The following is a 15,540-nucleotide window of genomic DNA, read 5'->3' on the forward strand; positions in this document are numbered from 1 at the left end:
CAAAACTTTTTACTGTCAATAAAGTTGCATTTATTGTAAAAGTTGATTCTGTTCAGTTTGACTGATTGCATCCGAGTCCGTGCGCTTAACCACCACATGAATAATTAAGAATTATGGTTCAGAGAAACAAACAGCGTTGGCATCTATGCATCACGTTACGGGGACCTGCAAACGACAATTGCATACAAAATTATTCATTATTTTGGCAGATTTAGATTCGAATTTATTTTCACTCATCAAAGAAGTTTCTGAGCAACAATGAGATAGGTGTTTCTTGGAGGATAACAAAAGAGGTAAAAAGAGTATCAATTTGAAAAGGAATTCTATGTTTTTAATTAAAATATTATATTTATTATATTTTTTTAAATGCTATGTGAGACATTTCTTGTAGTCTTCTCAATAATTGGTGGAGAATCTTTATTGTCTTGGCAGCAATCAAGCCCTTCATATAATTGCTGACCAGCTTCTTTTTTTTTTTGGTGCATGTTTCCACTGGTATTTGAAATATCCTTCTTTGGAGATGATCTCCAAGACTTTAAGGTTGGAAGGCCTACTCGCCATCACCCTAATCATCAGCAGCTCCCTCCACAGACTCTCTATTAGATTCAAGTAAATGTTAATTCCAGTCAGAGGAAACTTGCTGGTAAAATTGAACACTTTAAACCTCCGTCAGCCGGGGCTATGACTATTTTGTGGCTCAACAGTATTCCTTATTAGATTGATTAGGCAGCATTTGGTAATTTTTCCTGCTACGGCAAAGCTTTTGTTAATAACCACAACAAGCTTTAATGTTTAAATGGTCAGGTATCCACCAGGCTCAACCGTGATTTTAAACTAAGCGCGACACATCACAGGTTCTACCATGTTGTCATTTATCGCTGAAAGAGGAAGCCAAACAGGAACTTTTATCACCCCAGAGTTGTATTTTCTTTTACCATGACTGCTGTTTTGGCTTTGCTCTTGAACCTGATATCACTTGCTAAAGAAGTAACATCTGTGTCGCTCTGCTACTAGGAAACACATACAAGGAGAAAATCTCACGGAGCTGTGAAACGGCCATTTTGGCAACAGCTGGAGGAAATATCTCAGTCCTCTCAGTCAGTGCTCTCTGTCAGTGTACTCGAGTCCATCAATATAGCTACATAATGCAGTAAATATACATTTAGTATCAAGATATTACGCATTATAAAAACATATAATAATAATCATCATCTATGACCCGGTTTTAAGCAGCACTTTGCAGGTGGGTTTCATTAAATAAGGATGTCATGAAAAATTTCATTCAGTTACGGAATTGAATTCAAAATGAAAAACTCATATAGAATCATTACTAAACATTTTTACGAAACAAAACTTTTTTGCTGATTGACTAGAAAATAGCATGAGCCAAATAGTTAGAGAAGCCTTTTAATGCAGAAATGCCTGACTGTTAATTGGTCAGGGCATTCTTTTTCCAGGAATAGCTGCATCAATGGTGGCTCATATAAGATGACTTTGCAACACTGAGCAACAATCCAGTCCTTTTTTCTACGTAAGACGCTTCCAGTGTTGACTCTGAAAGAACAAGGAATGCTGCGCTTGTAACCCATGTCCTGGAAATACTTGTGTGTGCTGACTCTTGAAACAATGCTGCAGTCCTTCACTTCACAACCTACTCAAGGGTTTGGTTATCCCTGCCGAATGTGAACCTTTTTCTGACTGCAGTTTTTCCTTTCGCCTAACTTTCAAACACCGGGCTTGGGATACAGCTCTCTGTGAGCACCCGATGTCTAAAGCTATGACCTTTCCTGGCTTGGTGTTAGTGCTTGGCAAATGTCAAGACGGCAGCCATCACACCGACTGAATGGATAGGTTTGTGTAAATGTTTTGTGTGAATTAAAAATAATCCTCTGAATTTAATTGGGTGTTTTGATTCGCTATGAAAATCAACAGAAATAAACGCTAAACACATATCAGGGGTGTACGGAGCCCGGGAGAGCTCACTTTAAGGTTTTTTTTTTTCAGGTCGTGATAATTTGTGAGCACGTTTCCTTTAATTGAGCCCTCGAATTAATAAAACGTGAGCACGTTTTCCTTAAATTGAGCCCTCGGTAGATCGAGATCTCGAATATACTATAACGTGCTCATGTGTAAAGACAATATTGAGTGCACGTTTTACATATTGTGGCTACGTTTAAGTAGATCGTGCACACAATGTTCTATAACCATGTTCACTAAATGGTGCTCTCGTTTTAGTAAATCGTGCGCTTGTTTGAATAAATAGTGCACTCGTTTAATAAATTGTGCCCTCGTTTTACTATGCTTAAAATGAGAGCTCAGTTTAGTAAAATGAGCTCACACTATAGTAAAACGAGAACACAATATAGTAAATTGTGCACACGATTTAGTAAAACGAGCGCACATTCTCTCAACATGTAAAACATTTTTGCGATGACCCCTCTAGGGCTCCGTAGGGGTGTTATGAACCTAAAAAAGAAATATTTTTAACTTTTTGAATCTACTGTGCCTGTGTGTTTACGGTCACAGTTGTCAGATTATTTTTTTTTGCGCCTGTTGTACAGTCGACGTAAGTGAACAAAAAGAGGGGTAACCTCAGCTATCAAGGCCGTTCCCCCCTGTTATTATTTTAATCATCATCCAGAACGATGGAGAACTTTAACAAGTAGTGCAAGAGGACGTCCTCGGTTAATGATCGGCGGTGAGTGTGAAAGTTCAGAGAATGAGGCAAACAGCCTTTTCAGTTCTTAGTAGCTTATCTGGAAAAAAAAAAAGGTGTTTGTGTTAGCAGTAAATAGGACAAACCCAAAACTTAACTGCCTAAACCTTTTGTGACCTTTATGCCTGCATGACAGACTTTTTGTTGTACCTTTTTTTTTTTTTTTTGTCAGGTTAGCTCTGACCTTTTACTGTCTTCTGCAGTGGAAAATCTGGTTTAGAAGATCCCACATAGGGATTCCAGGTGCAGTTCAAACAGTAGATATAATTAAACCAGACCTTTCATTCTCTTGCTTCAAAAGGAGGAGGAGGGGGAGGGGGGGGGGGGGGTTCAGTATGTGTGATTTTTTTTTTTTTCCATTTAATGAAATACTACGCGTCTAACTTAGCATGACATTAAATGTCTGTTGACGGTGACAACCGCTTGTCTGTGGGGATAGAGACAGGTGAGTGTTCATCCAGAGGTTAGTTGCTCCAATCAGAGCTGTTGTATTGTGATTTAGTCGTTTTGGGGAATTATAAGCCTCCATAAAGAGCCAAGTCCTTTTATTTTCTCCAGATATTACACATGTGAGCATTGATTCTTGTTTTTACAAGCGTGACTCCATCCATCATTACCAGCCCGAAGAAGACATTTAGCCTTTGCATTAAAATGATGAGATATGAGATGTGTGTGCTTTAGCCTTCCCCGAGTGCTTTGTAACTTTTGCTTATGCTGTTAGGAATGACGTAAATAAAGTAGGCGTGTCCATTAATCAGAAGTCTCTGTGTCAACAATTACCCCAGTCAGATATAGCTGCACATATCCCCTTTCTGATGCCTTTTTTTAATCTTTGATAAAAAAAAAAAAAGAGCTGAGTTCACATACGACTATTACTGTTAATTTGAGGGCTTGGTGCGGCTCGGGAAACCCTGAAACTTTTGGTGTGCGCCGCTTTTACAATTCTGAGGAAATACTCAGCTGCAGCTGCCAGCTTTCTGTGAAATGTTCAGTGTTTTTATTTTAGTTGTGAATGTACAAAGATCTGCCACGTGTCTTCAACAGGAAGCTTTCATACAGCAACAACTCACTTTCCCCTGATAGACACACACACACACACACACACACACACGCACACACACACACACACACACACACACACACACACACACACACACACCTATCTATCTATCTATCTATCTATCTATCTATCTATCTATCTATCTATCTATCTATCTATCTAATTGCATGATCACTGAATATCAATACAGTTAAGCTTTCTTTGGTCCGTATTATTTGATGCAGCTTAGGCACTTTTTTAACACCGGTTTCCATAAATGAATTTTTAAAAACGTCTCAGAGAAGTATTTCTTTCTATTTAAGTGGTTTATTGATTTAAATTTGTTTTCATTTATGCGGTTCAAAATCAAAAGATTTATACAAATATATAGGCTAAATAGCAAGGGGCTCAAAGTTGAACCTTGAGGCACTCCTGCATTATTTAAAGCAGGAGGGCCCCTGCTTTCTGTTTGATAAGTACATTTTAATCCACCAAATAACTTTTGGTGCAAAATTGAATTTGAATAATTTGGGTATTAAAATATCATGGCTGACCGTATCAAAGGCTTTTCTTTGGTCAAGGTACACAGCTCCAATCACACACTTTTGAAGCTGTGGCCCCCAGATTGTGGATTGCGTTGCCTTTATCTTTACGCTGTTGAAGACCCACTTGTTTTATGCTATGATGTAGCATTTATGCTGTCTTTATCTTTTTATTTTGTGTTGTTTTATGGTTGTTTTATTGTGAAGCACTTTGTGGTTTTTATTCTGTGAAAGGTGCTATATAAATAAAGTTTGCTTACGTACTTACTTACCTCCTTTGTCTAGTTTTATGTTGCTATTTGTAAAATTAAAAAGATTTAAACAAATCGGTTTCCCTGTAACTCCACAGGTAAGGTTTTGTCTTACAAATGTCTGTTTTGTTTACTATTTTTTGAAACTATAGCAGTTTGTTTGTTTATTTACAGTGTATAATAATCAACATGGGTAAATTCGACTATCATGTAAATATGCCAGATTTAGCCACAAGGGCTAATATTCATCTCTGGCAGGTTGATAATGAACAAAAACACAATAAAAAGACATGAATACAGGTACCGAGACATAATATTTACCAAACTTAGGTTATTCAATATTAAAATGATTAACAATTATAAAAAACATTCTGTTTGCTCTAAAGAACATCATATACATAACAATTAGTAACAATTAAGTTAAGATGTCTGTTAATTCATAAAGTATGTTAATTTACATCATGATTGCAGTTTTGATTATTGAAAAACCACTGTTGAAGGGATTTACATAAAACACACAGTGATGAAATGTTCCTCATTTCTAATTGTACTGCGTTCCAAGAACGTGATAAACTGAAGAAGCCGACTGACCAAAAAATATTTTCCTGAATATGTTACAGTCTATCCTACCAGCAGCTCTTGTATTTATTGAGTCTTTGTATTTAACTGAGTCTTTTAGGGGCGGTGGAGCCAATCCATGAAACACGTTGCACAAGAATATGATATCTGAGTGTATAATCCCATGGTCTCAACTCAGAAATTTATATTTACTTTTACTATCTGCTTATAGAGCCTTTCCATTGGCTGTAATGTAGTCCTACTTGTTTGAGTCCAGGTTGTCAGACACTATTTTGTGGCACCTAGATGTAATTTTGAAGTTTCAAATGGCAAATAATTTTGAATGTGCCTAAAATTCCATAAATCATACTATTAATTATGTTTATTTTTTTTTTACCAGTTTTTTTTTTTTTTTTTTTTTTTTTTTTGTATTGGTTTTTATCCCAAGTAAAAACGGATCTGTATTATTTCATTTCACTTTTGGTTTTATTTGTTTTTCATATTGGCTGTCTTGAAGTCAGTGGTTGAAACAATGTCAGTTTTCCTGGATGAAGTTCACACTTACAACTAACAACCAAAAAAAAAAAGCTGTAAATTATAAATATGTTTTAAATTATAAGATTTGATTTATTGCAAAGCAGATAAGTCACATAGCCATATAATAATAATAATAATAATAATAATAATAATAATAATAATAATAATAATAATAATAATTATTATTATTATTATTATTATTAGTAGTAGTATTATTATTAATAATAATAATAATAATAGTTTAATAATAATAATAATAACAATAATAATAATAATAATAATTATTATTATTATTATTATTATTATTATTATTATTATTATTATTAATGTTCGTGTCTTTCATAAACGGAGTTATCCTGATGAACCGTAATAAGAGAAGAGATCCTAAAAGGGTTCAGTCTGATCAAAAGGTTGCAATTTGCACCAGATTTCACTAGATGGCAATATTTCCGTGTTTTTCAAATCTGCGAGCTGTGTTTTTGCTTTCAGAGAGCATTATTGCGTTCCTTTTTTTCTATTATAGTAATCTGATTTTCTGTCCAGTTCTTATACCTGACCTGGCAAATTGCTTTTAATTTCTGCTTCCCAATTACAACTAATGTATGCAGCCATGTGATGTAAATATGTAGACATTTTTAGATTATACCTTTCTACTTCATACTTTTAGGTCTTATGTTGAGGTTGTCGCTGTCTGTTTTCTGTAAGTTATACTGCTGCTGCCCGGTAATATCCCAATTCTGGATTCAATAAAGTATATCTTATCTTATCTTATCTTATTGTATGACTGGTTATTGAACAGTGTGTTGCATGCGGTGGAAAATGAGAAAATTGGATGTGTGAGGGACAAAAGAAGAAGAGTCGGGCCAAAAACTGAAACAAAACAATATCTATATAAAGCAGATGTCTAGTGTCTGAAAATAATGTCTTTAAGAAAAGACATTATACAGGGCCTGAATGATCCAGCGTCCTTGTAAAGACAATCCACAAGGATGACAAGTTTCAGACGTATTTCTGTATACGGTGTCCTTTCTATTACAAAACGCTACTGCAATGCGTTGCAAAAAGTGCACAAATCCCCGCATTACTAAACTGCACACACAGAAACAAAACTGAAAAAAATTATGAAAATAATTTAAAATGGAAAAAAAATTAAAAAAATCAAGAGAAGCCACAAACATTTGTGACAGACTGTCACTAGGATCCCATTTAAAACAGAAAACTGAATGAAAACTCTCAGCCGTTTGGTAGAAAATGAGCAACTAACGCAGCCACGATCTAAACAAAACCTTTTAAAGCATCTTTCAAACACTGTAAGAGAGAGTACATTCAAAGAAGTAAAGGAATAACTCTTTTCCACAGCACTTAACCCAATGGGTCCATTCATTTTGCTGTATTTATTGGTTGTTTGTTTGACTTTTGTGAAATCCTTAAATAAATACCAACTAAACTTCTTCACAGCTTTCAGCTTATGAAAGTTTGACCTTTTTGCTGTTCTGCGTCTTAAAAAGCAAACCCTATTCTTAACGAGCTGATATGAACCCCGTGGATCAGTCGGGCTGTCTGCTCAGGTAAAGCTGGAGGTCTCAGCTGCAGATTGTAACCAGTTTAGCCTTAACGAGAGGGATGGGGAGGGTCTCCGTTAGGCTCCACATCCTCACCGTCTGTGTGTGTCGTGGCTGGAAGCGTTGTCAGACAGCTGAAATTCTGGTTTGTTGTAAGCCTAGAAATAGTTTAGAAGCCTTCTTTCAGCCAGCTGATCAGCAGTGCACAGCACCGGGAAGGGCACCATATGCTCTGCACAGCTAAAACAAAGCTTTTCGCTTCGGCGCCGTTTCTGACGTCTCAATAGAAGGCCTTTACACCACAGAAAGGACATTTTGATGGTTATTTTATCTGTTTTTATTAACTTGGCAAATGTTGACGGCAGTAATTGCTCCATGCCAAGTATAGCTGGTAAGCAGAATAAATCTAACTCACTGGAGCAACTGCAACATCCCATTTAAGAAAATGCCGCCGAATCAAGAGCAGGACAAGCTGCCCAAAATCTTTACGCTGAAAGCAACACAGGTGAGTGTTCGCACACCTCCACACCTACTACCGAACACTCTCTGAATATTTTTTATTTTTTTTTTTTCGTTCTCAGAGGGAATATAATGGAGACAGCCTGGCTGCTTGTCAGATGCGTGGCTGGTAGCTTATTAAAATCTGAACAATTATTCCATCAAGACCGACACATGTGTGCTCAGGAGGATCCTGGTGCCAGAAAATGTCGTGAGCTGCAGCCAAGGCGTCTTCCTTCGTGCTCGCTGTTCACAGAATCTGATTTCAGCTGCACCCTCGAAAGGCTCATAAAATGCACATGATATCAATTAATGCACTTGGAGGGACATTTTTTTTTTTTGCTTCCATACAAAGAATGTGATGACTGTTCACCCGCCGGGTGTCAACCAAGGACACTGTCAGGTGTGAGCAGAGAGCCGTCTGTCCTGGAACACCTGGGTCCCTGCCATAACACCAAGCATCTTAAATGAGCTCTTCGTTCATGTAACGCAGTCTCGCAGGACATTATCTTCTGCATAATTGCCAAAATAATTACATATACAAGAAAAATCAGAGCTGAACATGTAATTTCACTGATTCTATCAAATCTTTTTACGTAAAACTAAGTGCTCGCAACGTTTGAGACGTGCGCAGCCGAGGATTTGTTTTTTCGATGCAAAAAAACAAGACAATATTCGTTTAGAAGCCAGGAGGAGCCTCTTGAGGATAAACGTTACTGGAAATTTTTTTTTTCTATTATTATTATTAAAGCTCTGTCTCTGGAAATAATTAGGCCTCAATGCTTGGGTGAGCAAAGCGCAAAGAGACAATGGGTGGGTGGAAGCAGCGCGTCTGAGTCTGAGCGGGAGACGCTGTGTTTTGAGAACGACAGGCAAAAGGGATACTGGGGTGTTTTTTTTTTTTTTTTCTTTTTCTGTACAAGCAGCTCTCTGCATGCATGTAGACTGGAAGATGTGTGGCTCCTGCGGTTGGCTGTCCCCTGTGTCACTGCCTTTAAAACAAAAACGCTCGCCAAGAAAAACGTCTTCTTTACGGGCTTTGGCTGCCAGATGCTGAGGATAATGGATAGAACTGCAGGGGAAAAAGACGGAGAGATGGGACTGGCTGACCGGCCGCATGGACGAGAGCACCAACGCGCGAGCGTTTGCACGCTCTGTGGGCAGGGATCCCTGTTGTGCTGAAGGAAGAAGTGAATAATTCATCTTCAAGTCACTGTAAACCTACCACACGCACACAAAGACCGAGAGACGGAGTAGGCCTTGTTAGGCGTGTAACAGTAGGAGCTGTGCAAACCAGCATCGGTCTGCAATTAAACGAAATCTGTGCAAGGGTTCGTTTCTAAATCTGTGCTGACCATCAAACAACAGGCCCGACCTGCAGAGATTAATGATGACCAAAGCAGCCCAGCAGGACCGGCACATCCAAACAGGACTATTAATAATCAGGAGTCTCTAATTTACCAGAGGACACACCCAGCTCTTTCCTTGATGATCCAGGAGTGAGCCTCAGCCTTATCACAGCTGGAGACGAGCTCTTCCTCTCACATCAGTAGAGAAAGTCTATTGGGGTTTTACGCTGGCAAGGAAGCCACAGTTACATGAGTATCGCGTCGTCTTCCATCAGAATCCGCTTCACTGGCCCAGAATGTGTGCAGAAATTAGGATTTTGCCTGTATTGCCATCTCTCCCAGCATACGGATGATGAATGTAAATGTATAAACTTTAGAGGAAATTAAAAGAGAACAATAAGTGTAGAAAAGAGGGGGAAAACACTTTTAAAATAGTATTTTATACTAGTTATTTTTCTATGTGGTCAAAAAGAACTTAACATAATGAGTGAAAAAATGGTGCCAAGTCCAGCCTTGGGATCATCCGTGTTTAGCTTTCTATTGAGTTTAAATGAAAACCTGCGTTGTGTTAATCCAAATAAAACTCAAGGTTTGGTGCCGGTCCTTTGAAGAAATCATTTCAATCATTTGCTTACAATCGCCTGCCTTAAAAGATGTAACGGATAAATTCATCTCCCATTGCAGGAAAAATCACTTCACTCTAAAATAAAAACTTGGGATCAAGCCAACCTTTAATTTTAGCACACAAAGGCATGTTTAGGAATAAACAAAATCAACGGTGGCAGTATTATTGGTGCCTCTGCTGTCAATCCTTCCAGCAGATATTCCCTTTCTATAATATGTCACAAGGTGGGAGCATGCAGAGAGGGGGGGGGGGGGGGGGGGACGGGGCGGGGGGGGGGGGGGGGGGGGGGGGGTCTTTGACCATCCCTCTTTGAATAATCTCTGTAGCTCTTCCAGAGTCCTGGATCCTTCGCTGTCCATTTCAGGCTGCAGCTTTTCTATAAATTCTAGGTCTGGGGCCTGAGATGACCTTAGAAGGATTTTGATTTTTGTGTCTGGTGAACAATTTCTGTGCTGATTTGCCTACATGTTTTGGATTATTATCGCACTGAGAAAAACCCTGACGACCCTTTTATATTTCACTAGTGGATTCTATCTGGACCTGTCCAGGGTGTACCCTGCCTCTCGCCCAGTGAATGCTGGAGATAGGCACCAGCACCCCCCGCGACCCCATGAGGGATAAAGCGGTTCGGAAAATGGATGGATGGATGGATGGATTCTATCTGATTTTCATTTCAAATGTGCTCGTACTTCTAAGATTCTGGCAACCTGGAAGAGGAATCTGGCCCACAACATCACAGACCCTTTGTGCCTTAGGCTCCTTAAAAGTTGGTGTGACATGCTGTTAAACTCAAACCCACCTGTTAGCTGCAAAAATTTAAAATCAATAAATAGATAAATAAAGTCCACAAACTCAACATGATTTCCCAAGACATCACGCCTCAGAAAAGCATATTAGCATGCAGATGGATAGTGTCTCATGTTATGGTGTTTTGGTGACCCCAAGATGGCGATCTTGGCTGTTTTGTTCCAGTTGGATTGGGAGATTGGGCTTTTACCTCTCTTGCCACGCTGCTCACTGGTTACAGTGACAAGACCAGCAAGGTTGCTCATCCTGCTCATCCTGGCAGAACTAGGCCTCTGTGTCGTGTCATATTTATAAACCCAGGGAAACAGAAAGCAGCTCTTCTGAATGAAATGATAAGTTTCAAAAATGCTTTCATTACATTTATTTCAAAGGGAGGGGAAGGGTACAAGCAATCGTGTCCCCATAATGTGATTTAAACGACTTCCTCACCGGGCGTGTTGTCCTTACCCATCTAATGTAGAACAGATTACTGGATCAATGTGTGCTTCTGTGCTTTTGTTGTCTCTCTTGTTGTGTCTCTGCTCTGTCTTCTGTAACCCCCAGTAAGTCGAGGCAGATGACCGTTCATACTGAGCCTGGTTCTGACGGAGGTTTTTCCTTCTCGCTAATGGGTGGTTTTTCTTTCCACTGTCGCTTCATGCTTGCTCGGTATTAGGGATTGCTGCAAAGCCATCAGACAATGCAGACAACTCTCCCTGTGGCTCTACGCTTCCCCAGGAGTGAATGCTGCTTGTCGGGACTTTGATGCAATCAACTGGTTTCCTTATATAGGACATTTTTGACCAATCTGTATAATCTGATTGACTTTGACTTTGTAAAGTGCCTCGAGATGACATGTTTCATGAATTGATGCTATATAAAAAAATTGAAGTGAATTGAATTGAATTACCCTGATACATGTACTCAAATCAAGACATTTGAATTTGAAAATAAGCTTTAATTAGTGTTAAGCCCTTTTACACATGTGTACCTGTGGTGCCAGCCAGTCAAATTATGTACAAAGACACCTTGCTGCAATATAAAAGTTCCCCTCACTCACATAGGAGATGCTTTTAAAATCCAAAGGCATCTGTGCTGCACATCTCAGCATCTTATTAAAATAAATAAATAAATAGTTGTGCATATCTGTGTTGCTGTGAACTGACACACGAAGCAGTCTGAGCATGTGTGCATGTGTGTGTCTGGCTGCACCCAGAGCCGAAGACACAGGAATGTGTCACATTTGCTAAAAGCAACTCGGCTCCCAAACTGCAGCAAATAAACATTCCTCCGGTGCTGTGTCAGTGCTGAGTGCTCGCCGACTGTCGCTGTAAAACACTGTTTGCAATCCAAACCCAAATCAGAGCATTGCTCCTTCTGTATACCACTACTTCTAGCCAAGAGATAACTGCTACTCCTCTTAAAAAGGCATTTTTTTTAAGGTACGGGACTGTCCAGAAAGAGTCTTTAGACGGCAGATCATGAAGCGGCTTTGACCTTGTGCGGTCAGCGATGTCTCATATCTGCCTGAGAAGCGTCTCAAATGAATGCGGCGAAACACCGTCACTGTTTCATCAATAACTTCTCCATTTGATCTGAGTAAATGCGGGCCTTACTCCTGCTGGCAGGTGGAAATGCGATCGTCACACTCGAGTCCCTCCACGGTGTGTGCTCATGTTTCGTGTTGATCTCAGAGCCGAAATGTTTCTCCGCTGTACCCACACCCCGTCAGACATCTATAAACACATTCAGCTGCTGGTTGCCGTTGCTCAACATCTTGCCCCATCATTACGCCGATGTTTACAGGAGGTCAAGCACTGTTTGCGAGCCAATCCCCTCCCCTGGAAAATGTAGTGGTTTAAAGTTTCGCCCTTAATGCACGGTGTCTCACCCAAAACGCTCCGTTCCCGAGTGGAAAGCTCGCCGACGAGTTGCTTTATCTGTCTGTCGTCATTCGTCCGGCCTCTGCAGGTTAAACGTTCGCAGATGTGTGACAGGAGGGGTCCTCGTTTTTGTTTGTTCACACCGATTTTTACCTTTCGTGTTCAAAAATGTTGAACACGAAAGGTAATATTGCCACGAAAGCTGTTAAGTCAGGTAAGACACTTTTATAGTGATACGAAAAGATTATTTTAAGTTTATGCTTCAAATTGGGAAATATATAAATCTGAGGGCTGACAGGCAGGTAGAGGAAAGTGTTTTTCCTCTGTTTCCATGTTTAGGCCTGCTGACTTCTGGAGATGCTGGAACAGGGAAAGCAGCAGGTGCGTCACGGTGCCATGACTTCAGGAGAAGGACCAGTGATGGACTTTCATGGCTGAAGGTAGGTACTCCAGGTAAGGGTGTGACTTAGAAGAACAGCAAAGCATCTAAATTAATGCTGGGTCCACACTCTGGCTAGTCAGCTCCAGAGCCTTTGTTGACTTTTTGAGCCATTCATCATGCTGCCATGCTGTTGAGAGATGCTGCTCTGCATCGTCCCACCCGCACGTCTGGCAGAAAGCAAAATTGACGGTTTCATCATTTACCACAAGGTGTCCTGAAGAAGCAAAACAGACCTGGAACATCAAACCACCATGTCTTGCTTTTGTGAAGGTTTTCTCTGAAATGTTGTGTTGATTTTATGCCAGGTGTAATGGGATGCACACCTTGCAGAAATTTCCACCTTTGCCTTTGTCAAAAAATTTTCTTTGGTAAATGTAAGTCAGGTTTTGGGCATTGTTGTGTTTTCTCCATTTGTGAATTATAGCTCTTACTGGGAACCAAAAGAGTATAAAAACTTTACAGGTTGCTCTGAATGTGAATACATGTCACTGACGTTGTTTTTCTGTGTTAAAGGTATACTATGCAACCGGGGTTGATTTTCCAGCGAGGCTCCCCCCAGAGGGCGAAAGTAAAAGTGCACTGTCGTAAAGATGCTCAGCTGTTCTGGTTTCTCCGTCAAGCCAGGCACGGTGGTTTGAGCTTAGCAGACAGGCGAACGCAACGAAATGTGGAAAAAACGGCAGTACAAACAGTGACTAACACAGTGAAGGTATGAACATCAAGCTTCCCGCAGCGCTATCTTGGCGAGGCGGCCGCCGCCACCGCCTCGCCAGTTTTATTATTATTATTTTTTTAAATTATTTTTATGTTGGCGAGACGCTACCGCCACCGCCTCGCCAAGCCGCAGCCGCCTCGCCAGTTTTATTATTATTATTATTTATTATTTTATTTTTTTATGTTGGCGAGACGCTAACGCCACCGCCTCGCCAAGCCGCAGCCGCCGCCGCCGCCTCGCAGCCGCGGTAGCGTCTCGCCAACATAAAAAAAAACAAATAATATTAATAATAATAATAATAATAAAACTCGACACGGTTCTTTGTTGTTGCTTTCGCGCGTGCATATAGTGAATGGCAGGGCAAAAATACATGGAGTTCTCGCTGTAAAGCGAGACTTTTGTGTGTGCGGGCCGAGAGCTCTTGCAATTGCAAGTGCGGTATTTCCCCCACAGACCCCCAGGGCGGCCGAGAAAACCTTTGTTCGACCTGAAATGACTCATTTAATCATCCAAAACGGTATGGAACACATTAATTAACTGAAAAATGTTGCATAGTATGCCTTTAAAGGTTGGGACATGGTGTATGGCTCTCTGAGATCTTTTGGCCTACTTCATGCCGTCAGATAGGTTCTACTGAAAGGGATTTCTTTGGCTCTGCGTGTCTGGCAGTGATCAGGCCTGCTCATAACTACTGAAACTGGAATTGATGGAATCATGTTTTGAGAAAATAGCAAATGAAAATTCTAGTTTACTGTTCTGTATATCTATGATGTGTCTGCATGGTGGTTTGTTCTGTGTGTCTCTGTGTTAACCCTTTGATTGACTGGCAACCTGTCCTGGGTCTACCCTACAGGCAGGCCGCCAGTCCTAAAACCCTCAGCCCTGCAGGACAAGCAGCTCTAATGGATGGATGGATGGATGGATGGATGGATGGATGGATGGATGGATGGATGGATGGATGGATGAGTGGGTGGATGGATGGATGGATGGGTGGATGGTTGGATGGATGGATGGATGGATGGATGGATAGTTGGATGGATGGATGGATGGATGGATGGATGGATGGATGGATGGATGGATGGATGAGTGGGTGGATGGATGGATGGATGGGTGGATGGTTGGATGGATGGATGGATGGATGGATAGTTGGATGGATGGATGGATGAGTGGGTGGATGGATGGATGGATGGATGGATAGTTGGATGGATGGATGGATGGATAGTTGGATGGATGGATGGATGAGTGGGTGGATGGATGGATGGATGGGTGGATGGTTGGATGGATGGATGGATGGATGGATGGATAGTTGGATGGATGGATGGATGGATGGATGGATGGATGGATGGATGGATGGCTGATGGATGGATGAGTGGGTGGATGGATGGATGGATGGGTGGATGGATGGATAGTTGGATGGATGGATGGATGGATGGATGGATGGATGGATGGATGGATGGATGGATGGATAGATAGATAGATAGATAGATAGATAGATAGATAGATAGATAGATAGATAGATAGATAGATAGATAGATAGATAGATAGATAGATAGATAGATAGATAGATAGATAGATAGATATCTAAAGTAAGCAACAACTGGAACAGCTTGCTTACAGCAGCCATGTCCTGGCTCATATTCAGAGAACTTTATTATTCCCATTGGCATTTTCATTAGCCGTCTATCAGTCCATTCATTCACCTCTGACATATATCCACTGACCAAAAATCATTAATCAATCAACAAAAAACACAGTATTAATGCAACAAAAGATAAACACACTGAACAAACAATGAAACAAACGAAAGCCCTCCAGGCATTGTTGATATTCAACAGCCTAACTCAGGAGGGAATAAAGGACAATCAGGTCCGCTGGAGACTCTTGATGCTCCTTTTAAACTGTGACTCCATCAGCATTTAGAAACAGGTGAGTCAGCAGCAGAGCGGGGAGGTTTCACCCTCATGGAGAGCGACTGCACAATAAGAAAACACACGACTAGACACAATCCCCCCAGGTCTCTTTTTTTTTTTAGGTAAA

Source organism: Fundulus heteroclitus, chromosome 1 (genome assembly GCF_011125445.2).
Source record: "Fundulus heteroclitus isolate FHET01 chromosome 1, MU-UCD_Fhet_4.1, whole genome shotgun sequence".
Taxonomy (NCBI): Eukaryota; Metazoa; Chordata; class Actinopteri; order Cyprinodontiformes; family Fundulidae; genus Fundulus; species Fundulus heteroclitus.